At 33.5% G+C, this 18,698-nt stretch overlaps 1 pseudogene; it reads right to left on the minus strand.

The window, feature by feature from the left end:
* Positions 1-302: 302 nt before the first annotated feature.
* LOC149201533 (jasmonate-induced oxygenase 1-like) lies at positions 303-8,983 on the minus strand (annotated as a pseudogene).
* Positions 8,984-18,698: the final 9,715 nt, after the last annotated feature.

Consider the following 18,698-nt stretch of genomic DNA (forward strand, 5'->3'; position numbering starts at 1 on the left):
GCTGAGAATGCAAACATTACTTATCACAGAAATATATTTACAATCAGATAACGGGAGACTAGGCAAACATTACTTAATACACAAACATAGGTATATATATTCATTCAAACATTAAACCCACAAGTATATATACATTGAGATAACAGGAGACTTACATCCGGATATATCCTTAAACAAGTAGTATTTTCTCAAGTCCAGAGAAGTATGATTATCTAAATACAGGCGAACCAACAAGTACAGAGGCAATGGAAATGCTCTATGATAAACCGTTACAATAATTAGAAGAGTATGATGTTACTATTCTATCGAAAATTTATGGTGGAATTTACGTAGGACTTTCCTTTATTTCCAGTAGTTCGAAGGAACTTCCTGTATTCATTAAACGTCATCTGCCCGTATCTTGGAGGGCTGGATTCATCGATCAGCTCCTTTATAGGCCCGACTTCCTTTTCCCCATTAGGGTTACAGAAAACTACAATCGACATTCGTTCCTTCTTCTTGTTAACAACGCAACTGTGTTCAACGCTTTTGTAAATTCCGTTTGTCAATATCTGCGCAAAAGATAATAAGAAACCTGAAAGCACCTTGTCCACTTGAAACAAAATATTATTTGAAGCACTCACCTCTATTTGATCGCCTAGGTTTATCGTCAAAGCATTAGCAACAGGGCGCACGGGCACCCAATAATCTTTTTTTCGAACCTGCAAGCCAACAACATCATTCTGTAGTAGAACGGTTATTCCTCCAGGGTCGGAGTGAGGGGACAGCCCATAAGTCAGTTCCGGCTGTGGACACACGGGATAATAATTGATTCGAACGCAAATTCCAATGCTCTCGTCATTGCCAAAAGCTTCCTTTAGATAGTCCGGAGGAAGGCCCAGATTCTCTGAAAACACAGATAGCAAGGTCTTGCAAAGCTCCAACGTTTCTTCACAGTACTCCTTCATTCTAGCCCTGTTATTTAAGCAAATATCACAAACTGAGAAAACATTATCGATGTTTCATGACTGCATACACTTATAAAAAAGCTTTGAATCCAAGCCAGCAGATTCTTATTTATTGTAATTTTAGGTTAACCGGTTGAACAAGGATGTTAATAAACATGTGACTAATTTTGTAAAATCTAAGTTAACGAAAATCGCCAATTCAAACATACCGGTGCCTATTAACTAAAATACTACCCACGAAAGCATTTATATTTTTTATGTCCAATTCAAATTCATTGTAGCTATTTTTTTTAATGTGATTTAATGTAGTTTAGTGATATGAGTTTAGGTAGAGATTTACTTACCAGGGAAATTAGCAAGGCCTAACTCAAAAGTATGGAGGAGATTTCACTATATGATCTTTCAATAAAAAAAATACTAATAACAAAACGTCTCATTAACTAAATCCATTCTAGCTCATTATGATGTTGACTAATATATAACGGAAAATACTATCTACAAATATAAAAACCAGAAATTCAGATCTTAATATATTAACAGAAAATACTATCTACAAATAAAAAACCAGAAATTCAGATCTTTTATGAGTTCAAAGGTCCGAAAGTGTCTAGGTACGAAAAAATTATATTTAAAAATATATTGTAACTCCTTTCCTGTTTCCTATACATCTTACAAAACCACTTATAGAGTATAAAACAAATAATATATTATGCATAAATCTGTGTAAGTTCTGTTCCATGAAGCGGCATGCAAAAGAATGTCCCCAAACTGTCCCAAACTGAGAAGCACATCATAATAATCAATACCGATATCCAGGCTTAATAAGGTACTGGTTCTTCTTCTGATATGTCGGACCAAATGTGGAAAATCAAATAAAAAACAAATCGGTCTACAGTTTTGTTCAATCCAACCTATAAATATGATTTCCCATGAACTGTAATAATTGAAATCAAACAAACAAGTGGAAACAATCCAAGAAGAAGCACGAAAACTGCAATATTCAAAGGGGCCAACACATAGATGAATCCATAAAAAAACAAATCGGTCTATAGTTTTGTTCAATCCAACCTATAAATATTATGTCCCATAAACTATAATAATCGAAACCAAACAAACAACTAAAAACAATGCAAGAAGAAGAACGAAAACTGCAATATTCAAAGGGGCCAACACATAGATGAACCCTTCGTCACCTATATTGCTCTGGTTTAGAAGGCCATCTGTGCTCCTCTCGTATGCAAAGCGGCAAAAAATGATGATAATAGTAATCCCCCCAATCGAGAGTGCCCCGCCTTTGTGCACACCAATTCGACTACCATATCCAACATAAGTCACAGGATCATTGGCGTGCTTTTGCTTCTCCTCCAATGGGAGACGAAAGAACTCCCTCGACGCCTCACTTCCGGCCTCGAGCTGCTCCGGAGAAATCCCATGGTTAATCACTTGGAAGAATCCCCACTCCCTGCATGCATTTGCTATTTCTTCCATGGTCTTCCTGCGGCGTCCGTCATACAGGCCCGAGAGGTTATGATGGGTATTGTTGGGGATTTTTGATGGGAAAATCCCAAAAACACATAAAAATAAACTCCACAGAGGCAATGCTCTGTTTCTATCTTTCCAGGATCTTTTTGAGCACAGGGAAGTTTAAAAAAAATTTACTGAGGAACAGAGTATTTCACCACCATAAAACAGTTCCATTCATTAAAATATATACCTGATACATATTCATCCTCTTTGCTAAGAGGGATTCACCACAACAAAAAAAAACATTCAACAAAAAAAACATTCACTCTGTCTCCACATGAGAATTTACTCTGCTGGGTAAAACTTTCATTTACATTCACTGCTGTGAAAACATATTACTTACTGGTGTAAAACCTTCTTTTACATACTGCTGTAAAAACAAAATTTACACAGGCTTACAAAACCATGTGCGCTCCTCTCTGTTCTTTTCTTCATGCACTGCTGTGCAAATTCTCTCTTCACTTTCGCTGCCCCCGAACTCTCACACATATAACCAATACAACAACGAGCATATATTTCACTTGGCTCGTAATAATAAAAACTTAATACAAAAGACCTTTTTTTTACAACCGTGGGTTTTACAACATATATGGTCAACGCTCCTTTTTTTTAAAAGAAATATAACACATATATAATATATGCCCATACCTCCCGCATAAAAGAAACATTAAAACTTCACCTACGCATATGACAGTTTATTAAATGAAAGGTATGGTCAACGAAAAACTTAGTTTTACTCCACGCAACATAGTTAATATTTGCCGTATGCAGGTTTGAGCAATCAACGGACAAAAACACTGGAGACAATCGAACGGCGGACGGAGATATCAGAAGGCCTCACTTGAGTGAACGATAGCTCCCGAAAAGTGAAACTTGCTGACGTATGGTGAGAGCCACGCGTCTGCACCAAATCGTATCGGAGTCGAAAATACGGAAACAGCTTTACGCTGGAAGGCGGTGCGATAAATCTCAAGTTGGTTTGTGGTTTTGTTCTGGCGGTTTTGGGTGAGAACGTACGGCTGCGTTGAAATTATGACTTCAACACTCCCCTTTAATTTCAACTGCTGGGCATTCGGTCATACCCAAACACTTTCTCAAAAATTCAAAGCTTTTCTGATCCAGTGGCTTTGTCAAGATGTCTGCTACCTGTTCTTGGGTCCTACAATGTTCTAGGACAATTTCTCCATTGTTCACCAATTCTCTGATATAGTGAAACCTTGTATCAATGTGCTTCGTTCTCTTATGAAACACTGAATTCTTTGACAATGCAATAGCTGAGATATTGTCACAAAAAATCGCTGTCGTTTTTGCCAGCTCTTGGCCTAAGCTTCTCAACATTCTTCTCATCCACACTGCTTGACATGCTGCTGCTGTAGCTGCCACATATTCAGCCTCTGCTGTAGACAATGCTACAATGGACTGCTTCTTAGAAGCCCATGAAATGGCTCCTGAACCCATATTAAAAACATAACCGGAAGTGCTTTTCCGATCATCTACACTTCCAGCCCAATCGCTATCAGTGTATCCAACCAAATCTGAATGCTCTGAGACATTATATAAAATTCCAAACATTTTGGTACCTTTGACATACCTCAAAATTCTTTTTGCTGCCTGCCAATGTGCCTCCTTTGGCCTCTCCATGAATCTGGAAATTAAACTAACAGCATGCATAATGTCAGGCCTAGTAGCTGTTAAATACATAAGGCTGCCTACAATACTCTTGTACAAACTAGGATCAAAGTCCTTGCTACTGTCCTCTCTGCTGAGTTTTAATCCCATTACTGTGGGAGTGATCGCTGCCTTGCATTCTTGCATGTTAAATCTGCTCAATACTTGATTTATATATCTTGCTTGTGAGATAAAAATTCCTTTTTCATTTTGATCTACTTCTATGCCTAAGAAGTATCTCAAGAAACCCATGTCAGTCATTTCAAATTCCTCTTTCATGACTGATTTAAAATTCTCAATAAGATAAACATCATTGCCTGTGAAAATAACATCATCAACATACAAGACAACAATCAAAATTTTACCATCTTTTTCTTTGATGTAGACGGTGGGTTCTCCTTCACACTTGTCGAATTCATTATCTAATAGATATGAATCTATCCTGCTGTACCATGCTCTTTGTGCTTGCTTAAGCCCATAAAGAGCTTTCTTCAATTTGCACACTTTGTGCTCTTCACCTTTCTTCTCATAACCAAGAGGCTGTTCAACATAAACCTCTTCCTTTAACACTCCATTTAGGAATGCTGACTTCACGTCCATTTGGTAGACTTTCCATTTGTTTTGTGCTGCTATGGACAGCACTGCTCTCACGGTTTCCATTCTTGCAACCGGTGCGAAAGTCTCCTCATAATCTCTCCCATATTGCTGCTTGTACCCTTTGACAACCAGCCTTGCCTTGTGCCTTTCTATCTTGCCTTCAGCATTGCTTTTGGTCTTGTAGACCCATTTCACACCAATGACTTCTTTGCCTCTTGGTAGCTCAACCAAATCCCATGTTTTGTTTCTCTCTATGGCATTCATCTCCTCATTCATAGCTTCTATCCATTTCCTATCTTTAATTGCATCCTCGAAATGAATAGGATCATCAACATGACAATACAAGGCAAATAAGGAATTCATTCCTTCATCATAAATGTCACTTAAGTTTCTGAACTTCTTACCTCTTTCATTTGGTGTGCAAGTGCTTGAAGATGCACTTGAATTTCCTCCTTGTGGTGTGCTTGGAGAAGCACTTTCATTTATCCTCAATGGTGTCCCTTGCTGTCCTTGTGTTGGCGCTGCTGTTTGGGGATGCATTTCAGCCACCTCCTCATCATCTTCATCATGAGGCAAATAGTTTTTAACATTAACTGTCTTCTCTATGCTTCCATCCCAAGCTTCCTCTTCAATGAATTGAACATCTCTGCTAACAAAAAACTTCTTGGAGGATGGAATATACAACCTGTAAGCTTTGGATTCCTCATTGTATCCAATGAATAGACATTTCTCCCCTTTGCTGTCCAACTTCCTCCTTAGCTGATCTGGTATGTGTGCATAGGCCACACATCCAAAAACTCTCATGTGGGTGACTCCTTGCTTTCTCCCACTCCATGCCTCTTCCGGCACTTTTTTCATCACTGCTTTTGTAAGACACCTGTTCAAAATATACACTGCACAATTTACAGCTTCAACCCAATAATCATTTGGCAAATGCTTTGCCTTCAACATGCTCCTCGCCATATCCATGATGGTCCTGTTCTTCCTTTCAGCAACTCCATTTTGCTGCGGAGTGTACCTTGCTGTAAATTGTTTGTGAATTCCATTTTCTCTACAAAATCTTAGGAATTCCTTGGAGATATACTCACCTCCTCTATCAGTTCTCAAAACTTTAATATGCAGCCCACTTTGGTTTTCCACAAATGCCTTGAAGTTTTGGAATTTCTCAAACACTTCACTTTTGTTTTTAAGGAAATATATCCAAGTCTTTCTTGTAAAGTCATCAATGAATGTTAGGAAATATTGGCTGCCTGCTAATGATGGAGCTTGCATTGGTCCACATAAATCTGAGTGGATGATTTCTAAGGGTGCCTTTGCCCTTATGCTTTTACATGATGGAAAACTTTCTCTATGTTGTTTTCCCAATATGCAGCCTTCACAAAGGCTGTCTGGTTTCTCTATCAATGGTAATCCTCTTACCATTCCTTTCCTGCTCAACAAATTTAGACCTCCAAAATTGAGATGACCAAATCTCAAGTGCCACAACCAATTTTCATCCTTTGGCACGCTTTGGAAGGCCTCTTGGGTAACTGCTGCAATTACATTTTTGTTTTTCAAATCTGCCCTGATCCTGAGAGGGAACATCCTGTTCCTTGTCATTTTTACTTCAGCAATGCATCGTTTGCTGGGTGCTATATCCATGATGATGCACACATCATTTTTAAAGAAAACATTGTACCCCTTATGAACAAGCTGTCTAATACTCAAGAGGTTACATCTCATTCCAGAGACATAGTAGACATCTGCTATGGTTTTCTTTTCTCCTTGCTTTGTAAATATTTTTATCTCTCCTTTTCCCATAACAGAGATTTTACTATCAGTTCCTAGTGTGACTTCTGATTTCACATTTTTATCTAGGGCAGAAAAGAAGGCTATGTTTCCCGTCATATGGTTGCTGCAACCTGAGTCTAAAAACCAAATGTCCTCACTGTTTGTTTCAGCCATGTTACAGGCTAACAACACATTATTTTGACTGTTGTTTTCTCTTGTAACATTTGCATTTTGTCTACTGTTCATATCATGCTGTTTCTTTCTACAATCACTTGCATAATGTCCATACTTTTTGCAATAATAGCATTGAACATTAGATTTATCATACCTTTGTCCTTGAGCATGATACTGTTCTCTTTGTTGGCTGCTGCCTTGGCCTTGGTTCTGATTTGTATTGCTGCCTCTTCCTTGTGCATTTGATGGGCTGTTCCTTCCACCTTTGTTCTGGCTTCTGCCTCTTCCTCTTCGGTTTCCTCTTCCTTGACCTCTTCCTCTTCCAAAGGACATCTGGGTCTTGAAGGCTTGCTCAAGAGATGAGTTTTCATTCCTACTCAACCTCTGCTCATGTGTTATCAGTGATGCATGTAGCTCATCAACTAAATAATTTGAGAGATCCTTTGTCTCTTCAATGGTGGTGACTATGGCATCAAACTTTGAGGGTAAGACCCTCAATATTTTCTCCATAATCCTTCCATCTTCAATGGTTTCTCCATGAGTTCTCATTTGTGTGATTACACCAATCACATGAGTGAAGAATGAGTCAATGTTATCTGACTCCTTCATGTTCAAGTTCTCAAAATCCTTTCTCAGCAATTGTAGTTTTGCTGTCTTCACTCTCTCCATGCCTTGATAGGCTGTCTTGAGGGTTTGCCATGCTTTGCTGTCTTAGCTGCTGCTAACCTTGGAAACACACTCTGGTCTACTGCTAGATACAACAACATACGGGCTTTTGAATCCTTCTTCCTATTGCTCTTCAGCAGATCTCTCTCTGCTGGAGTTAATCTATTAAACTCAGTTTCATCTGCTGGTTGTTCAAAACCTTCCTCAACTATTTCCCATAAGTCTTGGGAGGCAAACAGGGCTGTCATAGTTATTGCCCAATAGTCATAGTTTTTCCCATTAAACTGTGGGAGCTGGGTGTTAAACATACCCATCCCAGTGCTTGTGCTGGCCATTCCTTGCATTCTGATCTATGCCTCTAAATCCTTCACTGTGTGTTTAAACACTGACTGTTTCAACAGTAACAAACAAGAAAGCTTTGAAGAATACCTGAATCCTTCGCTGTCTGAGTCTTCTAACTGCCTGAGAAGTTTTGCTGCAGCAACAACCTTCTCCCTTCAGCTTCTTTATCTTCTTTAAAGAGCCTAAGCCCGCTCTGTTACCACTGTGGGGGATTTTTGATGAGAAAATCTCAAAAACACATAAAAATAAACTCCACAGAGGCAATGTTCTGTTTCTACCTTTCCAGGATCTTTTTGAGCACAGGGAAGCTTAAATTTTTTTTACTGAGGAACAGAGTATTTCACCACCATAAAACATTTCCATTCATCCTCTTTGCTGAGAGAGATTCACCACAACAAAAAAAACATTCAACAAAAAAAAAATTCACTCTGTCTCCACATGAGAATTTACTCTGCTGGGTAAAACTCTCATTTACATTCACTGCTGTGAAAACATATTACTTACTGGTGTAAAACCTTCTTTTACATACTGCTGTAAAAACAAAATTTACACAGGCTTACAAAACCATGTGCGCTCCTCTCTGTTCTTTTCTTCATGCACTGCTGTGCAAATTCTCTCTTCACTTTCGCTGCACAACAACGAGCATATATTTCACTTGGCTCGCAATAATAAAAAACTTAATACAAAAGATTTTTTTTACAACCGTGGGTTTTACAACATATATGGTCAACGAAAAACATATAACACATATATAATATATGCCCATACCTCCCGCATAAAAGAAACATTAAAACTTCACCTACGCATATGACAGTTTATTAAATGAAAGGTATGGTCAACGAAAAACTTAGTTTTACTCCACCCAACATAGTTAATATTTGCCGTATGCAGGTTTGAGCAATCAACAGACAAAAACACTGGAGACAATCGAACGGCGGACGGAGATATCGGAAGGCCTCACTTGAGTGAACGATAGCTCCCGAAAAGTGAAACTTGCTGACGTATGGTGAGAGCCACGCGTTTGCACCAAATCGTATCGGAGTCGAAAATACGGAAACAACTTTACGCTGGAAGGCGGTGCGATAAATCTCAAGTTGGTTTGTGGTTTTGTTCTGGCGGTTTTGGGTGAGAACATACGACTGCGTTGAAATTATGACTTCAACAGGGATTTCCTCTTCCACCACCCGTTGCCAGATGGGCTTCTCTTCATCAGGCCTGATGTATCTAGAAGGCAAGCATTGGACGCCGCTTTCCGCAATACACTGAACTCTCTGTATTGGTTCCGGCCAATCCATTGGAAAACGATGCCCAAAACTCAGTCTACCTTAAATAAGTTATTGGATATCAAAGCAATGACGAGGTTGCTAAATCAGTGATGAAGCTGAAACCCTACAGGTAGCCATCCCATATCACTTCTCGTGCGAGATTGCGAGATATATATTGTATTGGGAAGTCTAATTAGAAAAGCATTGTGTTTGATTACTTTATTTCAATTTTCTTTGATTACTTTATTACAATTAGTAATGGAATATGTATTTTATAATTTTTGCCATTAAATACATGTCTTCTCATCTCTCTCATTAAATATATTAAAAAAGAATTTCAGTGGCCTCCTCATACTATTAGATTTATATGTTAAATAATTTTAATGATTAATTTTTTTTTTTAAATTGATAAGCTAAATTAAAATATCAGATGATTTTGACTTATTTTTAATATTTGTCTATAATGAATTAGTTTAACATCAGGTCAATTTCTTATTAATTAAAATTTAGTAAAAAATTTATGAAGGAAAATAGTGGAAATTTTAAATTTTTGTTGAGAGTAGTTTATTAAAGAAAATACTAGAAATTCTGATATGAATTTTGCAAAAATCCAACAGAAATTTTAGTCACAATTGTCTATCTTCAAGATTTTGCATACTCAAGAGATTTTTTGATACCCACCAAAAACAATAAATAATTGAAACATTCTTATAATCAAGTTTTATGAAAAAAATAAAAAATTCCGGCCAAAAATAACTTTCCAAATAAATTTGTAACCTCCATAAACAATATCCTTGTATTGTGCATGTACAATGATTTACTGAATTATATTCACTCATTTACTATAAATTCAAAATCTCTTAAACAATTATTACACATATTTATTATTACACGTATTTATGTTTAATATCAATTCAACCGTAATAAACAATTATCACCCTTACCTTTCATTATCAAAATTTCTGTTTGTGCTTGTGTGTGGTGGTATTCCAATTATTACTTTTAACTATTATCTAAATTTCTACTTCTATTATACTTTACTGGATACACATATTTTTATTTACCCTCAATTCAATCCTAGAAAACAATTATCACCCTCACATCTCATTATCGAAATTCCTGTGTGTACTTGTGTGGTGGTTTTCTATGTTGTATTTCCATGGACCACGGTTTACAATAGTTTGCCAATGAGATTCCTCCCGTGTCGTAATTTGTCATTACATGAGATCTTCAAAAGTCAATGTATTCCTCCCCGGCCGTAATTCGCTCTTAAATCAAATACTCAAGATTATTTGCATGGCAGGAAGTGATCGTAGTTGAGTCAGGTGGTGTGCGGACCATTAGGGTAGGTCCGCTAGAGATGTTGCGTGGAAAAATTTAAAATGATAATGAGCAATTTTTCCCTTTGAAAGGTAATCATCACATTCTCCAGCGATCAGAAAAATATATTTTAGGGTTTTACATTTTATAATAGGTTAATATAGGTTATTAATTGGAATTGAATTATAAAAATAATAAATTCTTCTCCATTATTAAAAATAAATTTAATTAACTAAATGATATTAGTCATATAGATGTGCAATTAACAAAATAATATTAATGTTATATCAATATTGATTTATAATTTTTGGTTTAAATATAACTTTTATATTAATTTAATTATTTATGTTTTTCACTTCAAATTTTTCTAAATTTAATAAGATATTTTAGAATCATAAATTTGAGTTATAAATTCTTCACAAATTTAGTGCATAAATTTTCAAAATATTTATGCATTTAAAAACAAATTTTAACCAAAAACAAAATCATAGTCTAACAAAAATTATTTTGCAAATATTATATTCATTTACTATATATATAATAATGAATTTTTTATATATATAATGATGACAACTTTGGCCCGGCTGACCGCATTTGGGGGCTTTGCTGCTTAGGGTTGATTAAGACCCTCCATATTTTCAACTCTTGTTCCACTATAAATCTGGTGGTGTTTGAAGTGGCCTATGATGTCTACATCTCCTTTTGTGCTAGTGGGGTAGGTGTGGGTGGAAGAGTGGGCCGAGTTCCTAATTTCAAAGCCACTAGAGGGGTCATGTATCTCTAACCTTTGTCGAGGTTTGGTGAGGGAGGTCGCGAGCCTCACCTTTTGTTAGGGTTTGCCTATAGGTCAACCTAGTTATGTTTTTCTCTGACCTGGTTCGAGTTTGCCTGTGGAGTTGCAAACCTGGGAAATGGGTCTATGTCATGCAAGCCATGAGCAGATCCACGTTAATGTAGTTTGTGCAAGTGCATATTTGACGCCAGGCGAGGCGATGCATTTTGATCATAGTGGCCTGAGATACAACCAAGGCCAAGGCCTCAAATAATATATAAAATTAAAATAGACAAATTCCTAACAACTATTTTATAACTAAATGGTATTTTAGTAAGTAATTCTTAACCTAGTTGTCTTTAGTGCGACTTTTTGGAAGCTTTTCCGGTCCTATGTAATTTCTCTAATCCATATATACATTCAAAAAAGTAGTTTAAATAACACAAATGAAAATTTCACCACAAATTTAAACATGAGATTCAAATATCGGAAACTCCAAAAAATAAGACAACTCTATTCCTAACAACTAAAGCTTTTATGCTACTTATTCTTGAAAATCAATTGATTACCTTTAATAAAGTGAAACAAATACTAATAATATGAAATCCAAAAACATTGCTATTTATAACCATATTAGTGATTTCAAAAACAAACAAAACCATGAACATAAATGTTCCTACTAAGTCTAAAGAGGTAGATATATCTTCATGATGCAACTCCAGCACCTTGGCATATCTCACCTTCAGTGAGCAAGATGAGCGAGCCGGCAACTTGACAATCCAACCAACCGTAAAAGCACAAACAGCCCATATATCTCACGTGGCTTTTTTTGACTTGTCAACATAGTCCATCAACTACTCTGAGTTAGGTATAGGTATTGGTACGCTGCTTTATCAGGATAGAAAATTACAGATTCGGGCCATGTGTAGGCAGACAGAGACGGATGCTAGTTTAATATTTAATAGGAAATTCAATACAACATGGGAATCTCAGCCATTAACAAATTAAATAGTTGAATGTCCTGGTAGATCATTGAATCAGAAGGTTCATATTATCCGATGAATATCGACATGTATGGGAAAAAGTGAAAAGTGGATCTTAACTGCGCAAAAGAAATCTGAGGTAGATTTACGACATTTTACCTATCATTCTGTACAACTGCTAACAATTCAGAAATATATGGCTACGTACAACCGTAAATCTCAGATGATAGCTGGTGATAATTTTCTCATTATCAAAATTCATAATTAAATAAAGGTAGGTGGTCTCCTAAAGAGATGAGCACTTGTAAATAAGTTATTCTCATTATCAAAATTCATAATTAAATAAAGGTAAGTGGTCTCCTAAAGAGATGAGCACTTGTAAATAAGTTATTCATAATTATATGAAGGTAAACCGTCTCCTAAAGAGATGAATACTTGTAATTTGTAAGTTGAATAATAGAATAAGTCCAATAAAATAAGTAAATCTTAAATAATAAAATAATATGTAAAATTTAATGTGTATGTCAGTTTTTTAGTATTCGGAAAATATGAGGAATTTGATTGAATTATTCTTTGCCATTGGGTATATTTGTGATATTTCAACAATATTTTGAAATAATTAAATTAGGTTGTAGAGTTGTATATAAAGATTAAATATTTAAATATAAATTAAGTGTTTTAGTTAGAAAAATAAAATGGGGTAGATTTCAAATTATTATTTTTTTAATACAGAATTATATAATTGTACACAAAATTATATATGATATTTAAATAAATAATTTTATTATTAAAGACATTTATAATTAAATGATGGTTATTTTTAAGTTTAATAGGAGAATAAAAAAGGTAATTTGCAAGTTAAATAATAGAATAAGAAAATCTCAAGGTAGATTGTAGATTTTAGAATATTTTAGAAATCAGATCCATATGTTGAAATTCAATTTATTCTATATCAATGTTATTAGAACTGAACCAGAACCGGTGGAACTGGTCGGTACGACATTTCTTGGCCCAAAACTAGTGTCAATCGGACCTCTCACGCGGAATAGGCCAGTTTGGTACCAAACCGACCGGTAAGTAAAAGTGACATTCTCCTTAATATTTCATTTCCATCATTTTACTTAAATTTTTAACATTACCATGAAATGACTCACATGTTTGAGAGTAATTCCAGTCTCATTGGATTTCATAGAAAGAAAATAGAATTTTAGATTTCACTCAAAATAGAACATAATTAACAATTTTTCAGGATATCAGGATTGTGGGGGATCACAACGTTTCCATTGGGTTTTCTCATGTGTGAGGGTAAGGAACTAGTATTTAATAAATATCAGCAATGCCCATATGTACTTTGATGTTAGTGACATTAGTTGTCAGACTCCTCTATCATGACTCTATTAAAAATGTACCCATCGCTCAAGAAAAATCTTGACTTTACATGCTACGCCTTTTCTATCTTATTTTAATGCTTAGAGGGTTATATTGATGATGAAAATCCCAATATAGGCAATGATTTTGCTAACATGTAGATATTTGTTGTAGCATGATTCTTTTTGGATGATAGAGGCCATTTAGAGCCTATTTATTGATGTGTTTTCGGTGTTTTTGGTTTGGGGATTGATTGCACTTAGTGCTATATAAATGAGAACTTTTGCTTATCTGTGTATAAATGGTTTGGATTCATATGAATGCACATGTATATATATATATATATATATATATATATGTTTTTCATTAAAATATGAGTATTTTATGTGTTTTTGGTAAACCAGTTCCTAGGGCACAAGGTTTTTCAGTTTGATCGCCAGTTTGGTTATGATAACATTGTTCTATACATTAAATAAAATGGAATATGTGATGGAATTACGCTCAATTATCTAGGACTTTATGGACAAATTAAGTGCTCCAAACTCAAATTAAGTGTTTCAATTTAAATGTGAAATAATGTAGTGTAGATCTCAAATTAAGTAGGATATTTTTTTTATAATTCAAATGGATGGTCATAAATAATGTGATTGATAAATAATTTCATTATTAAAGTTATTCATATTTAAAGTAGCACAACCATATTAGTAAAAGTGGATGATATACACAGATAGACATATATTAACCACATTAATAATTATTAGGTTAGACATATATTAACCACATTAATAATTATTAGGTGTATGATACCGACTTAATATTAATATTTTGGAAATTCAAAATCATTGCCACAAAAATCTACAAACCCTAATTAATATTATTATTCATTATTATATAATTATAATATTTATATAAGTGTAAGATAAGTATTCAATTAAATCAGTGAACTCTGACATTGAAATCTACAATTAAAACCTAATATTAAACCACAAAATTATTAATATTATTTATTAATATTAATAAACCTCAAATTAAAACGCAATATTTTAATCCTAATATTAAACCTCAATGCTAAAAGCATAATATTTGAAATATAATATTATGAAGTGTAATATTTGAAACTTAATGTTATAAAACTTAATATTATAAACTATTAATAATGTGCTCAATAATAATAATAATAATAATGATAATAACAGAGTAGTCAAAATTATTATTAATATTAATATTAATATCATTATTGTTATTATTATTATTCATCTTCTTCAACTTTGTTAATATTCATATTATTACTATTATCTATTTTGATTGTGATTGATTAAGGATGACCTCAGCTATGTAAAGTTGAGAATGTTTCGCTTTGGTGAATGATGCTTGATTATAATTGCATAGGGTTGAGTTATATAGACTCAGGATGACTATGATAAACATATGGTTGACCAAATTTGATCATGGTCAACTATTTAGAAAATTATTACCAATGTTCACTTTTTGTAAATAAATTCGCTAATGTGATTTACTATGTTTAACTATTAATATTTATAAATTTAACTAGAGATGAGGAGTGTTGACTATCAAACATAGTGAAACATAGTCAACAACATTAGTAAATGTTGATGACTATTTTTTTAATGCCACAATGTGACGTTGACTAAGTTGCAATCTAATGTAACATTCCAATAATATTATCACATTATGACAATGCTCGTCACAATGCAACATTAAATTTATTTTTCTACCATTCCAATGTCACAACATGTTTCATTATTACTATTAATCATTAAGCCAAACATAATCAAATATAGTTGAACATATTAAATATGGTTGACTAGATTTAAAATCAAATATTAAAACCCTAATATAAAAAAACCAATATTTTACACTTAATATTATAAAACCTAATTATTAGAAAGTAAATAATATTAATATTATTTATTAATAGTAAATATTAAAGCCTAATATCGAAACCAAAAATTAAATCCAATAATAAAACTACAATAGTAAAACCTAATATTATAAAACATAATTATTAGAAATTAAATGTTTAATAAATATTAATTTTAATAAACCTAAAATTATAAATCTTAATACCAAAACCTAATATGCTAAACTCAATAGTAAGCCTTGATGTTATAAACATTAATATTAAAATCTAATATTATAAAACCTAATTTTTTTAAATTATTAATAATATGTTTAATTATTTGTCGTCGTTGTCGTTATCGTCGTCGTCGTCACCGTCCGGAGTTGTCGCATCCATAATTGTTTGAATCGATGTTTTGAACCTCCATCGTGGCTCATCGGGATAGATCAGTATGTGTGTAAGACATATCTCATTGGACTGAATAAATAGAGTTAAGAGATGTAACAAGAATGGAAGTCGGTCGCACCATAATTATTTTATAATATTTGGATTTAATTTAATTATATAATAACAATAAAATGATTTAAATTAAAATATTTAACTATATAATGATAATGAAAATTATTTTTAATGATTTTTAATTAATTTCAATTTATTGAGAATAAAAGTAAATTTAAAAGTTTTTATATTTGTTTTTATTTATAATTAATTTTATATTTTCCTTTATTTTATAATTAATTTTATTTTGGATTTGTTCCTATTTTAGAATAAATTAATTAGATTGATTTTAATATTAATCTAGAATTAATGATTAAGATTTAATCTCAGTGTTAATTAATATTAATTTTTAATATTAGTGTTGTTCCTAGAATTTTTTAATAATTTTTATTTTATTTATGATCTATAAATTGATTTTAACTTTAACTAAGAATCCTTTCAATCTTCTTAAATGAAATTCTTATAAAAATTCCTCAAATTTAAGTTAATTTGAATTGGTTTTAAAATACTATGTTTAAATAATATAAATAAGGATTAGTATTAATATTAATTAATATTAATGTTAATATTAGTAATGATCTTATTGAAACTTTGAAACTAATTTAATTATTTGTTAAAGTTTTTATTTACAATTATCTAAGATTCTTTGTTTTAACTAAGAATCCTATCAATCTTCTTAAATGAAATTCTTATAAAAATTCCTCTAATTTAAGTTAATTTGAATTGGTTTATAATAAAAATACTATGTTTAAATAATATAAATAAGGATATTATTAACATTAATTAATATTAATGTTAATATTAGTAATGATCTTTTGAAACTAATTTACTTATTTGTTAAAATTTATTTACAATTATCTATGATTATTTGTTTTTAGTTAAATTAATAGTTAAATTTTAAGAATGGGAAATTAGGATTAGTGTTTAATACGAAGTGTAGAGAGAGAGAAGTGAGGTTGGAGAGGGAGGTGAAAGGTCAAGCGTAATGAGGGAAGGGTTATGTTAGGAAAGGGTAATTTTAGGATGTTAAAGTAGGAATCCAATTGTCACTTATTTTCCATCCTTCATCTAGATTGAGGTTGTTAGGGCGTTTACCTATTTCTATGGCTTCTCTAAATTTTCTATGGCGGTAATGATCAATTTTGGCTACTACACTAGAGTTTTCAATACAAACTTGATGATTAGCTTTACTAGAATGTTCATCCAGAGCTGAGGTTTTTGAGCGGTTATGTTTTATATCGGCGGCATGTTCTTGAAGCCTAGTATGGATAGATCGACCAGTTTCTCCAATGTAGGTTTTTCTGCATGAACATGGAACCATGTAAACTCCTTTGTGGCATTTGGGATTAGCGGGATCTTTCACAGATTTTAGACATCTGCTGATGGTATTCATGGGTCTGAAAGCGGTTATAATTTTGCTCTTTTTTAAATTGTACATAATTTTATCTGTTGCGCTTAATATGTAAGGGAGGTGAACCTTGCCTAAATGATCATCTAGTGGTTGTTTGTTTTTAGGATTCTTTGCATTCCTAAAGGATTTGATAACTTGGTGTTTAGTGTATCCATTCTCTGCGAATATATTCATAAGATGGTTCTTCTCATCTTCAAAGTGATCTTGATCCGAAATATGAACGGCCCTGGTTCCTAGAGTGTTGAGAACATCGATTTTTTGGGATGGGTGGTGGTGAGAGTTGGCATGTAGGTAATGTTCTGTGTGGGTTTTCTTATGATAAACCTAGTGTGATATGGAGCCATGTTTGTTTATTTTGATTAGGATGTCAAGAAAGGGAAGGCTATCATTTTCCTCTATTTCCATGGTAAATTTGATAGAATTAGATAGTTTAGGTGTTGTAGGAATGTGTTTAATTTTTCTCTTCCATGAGGCCAAATAATGAAAGTGTCATCGAAAAACATTTTCCAAAGTTTAGGTTTTAATGGGGAAGATTCAATGGCCCTAGTTTCAAAATCCTTCATAAAGAGATTGGAAATGATAGGAGATAGAGGGGATCCCATGGCTACACCGCACATCTGTTCATAAATTTCATCTCAAAAACTAAAGAAGGTAGATTTGAGATAGACCTTAATTAATTTGGTTGTGTCAGAGTTCATGATTTTATGGATCACTTTCATGGCTTCATCTATGGTAATGTTGGTATAGAGAGATTTAACATCAAAACTAACTAATATGTCATTGGCATCTAGGTTTAGATATTTGATCTCATTGATGAAGTGGGTGGAGTCTTTGACAAAGGAACTAGTGTTGCCAACAAGAGGTTTTAATTTCTTAGCTAGGTATTTTTCCAACTGGTAAGTGGGACCTCCTATAGTATTGACAATGGGTCTTATGGGGACACCTTCTTTGTTTATCTTCGGGGCTCCATAGGTTCTGGGGTTGCATGGGTTGTTTTCTAATAGATTTTTAAAATTGTGGTCATTGCTTGATTTTTTTATATTTTGTACGTTTCTGGAGATATTTTTTAAGGGATTCTTATTTATTTTAATGTAACAACCATTGTTGGTGAGGTGGTCTATCATCTTTTCATTATAATCATTTGTGTTCATTATGACAATTGCGCCACCTTTGTCAGCTCTTAGGACTACAATATCAGGGTTTTGATTTAAGGTTTTGAGTGCTAAATATTGTTCTTGTTTGGAAATGTTGTTTTTGGGTGGGTGGGATTTTCTCATGATGATGGAGTAGTCTTATCTGATAGTTTCTTTAATGTTGTCCGGTAACTCCCTGATCCCATACTCTATGTTGCAAAGTATGTCTTCTTTGGGGATTGCCCGAGGGGAAATGGAAAAATTTAATCTTTTTCAAAGAGATCGAGGTTGTTTTGGTCAATTTGTTTGCTTTATAGATTCACCATGTGTATGCTTATCGAGGTGGGTGGATGCGTTGTTGTGGTCCTATTTACTATGTATTTCTCTAACCCACCGCTT

Source organism: Pinus tabuliformis, chromosome 2_1, assembly GCF_031772625.1.
Source record: "Pinus tabuliformis cultivar Carrire ecotype Pingquan chromosome 2_1, CPIR1, whole genome shotgun sequence".
Taxonomy (NCBI): domain Eukaryota; kingdom Viridiplantae; phylum Streptophyta; class Pinopsida; order Pinales; family Pinaceae; genus Pinus; species Pinus tabuliformis.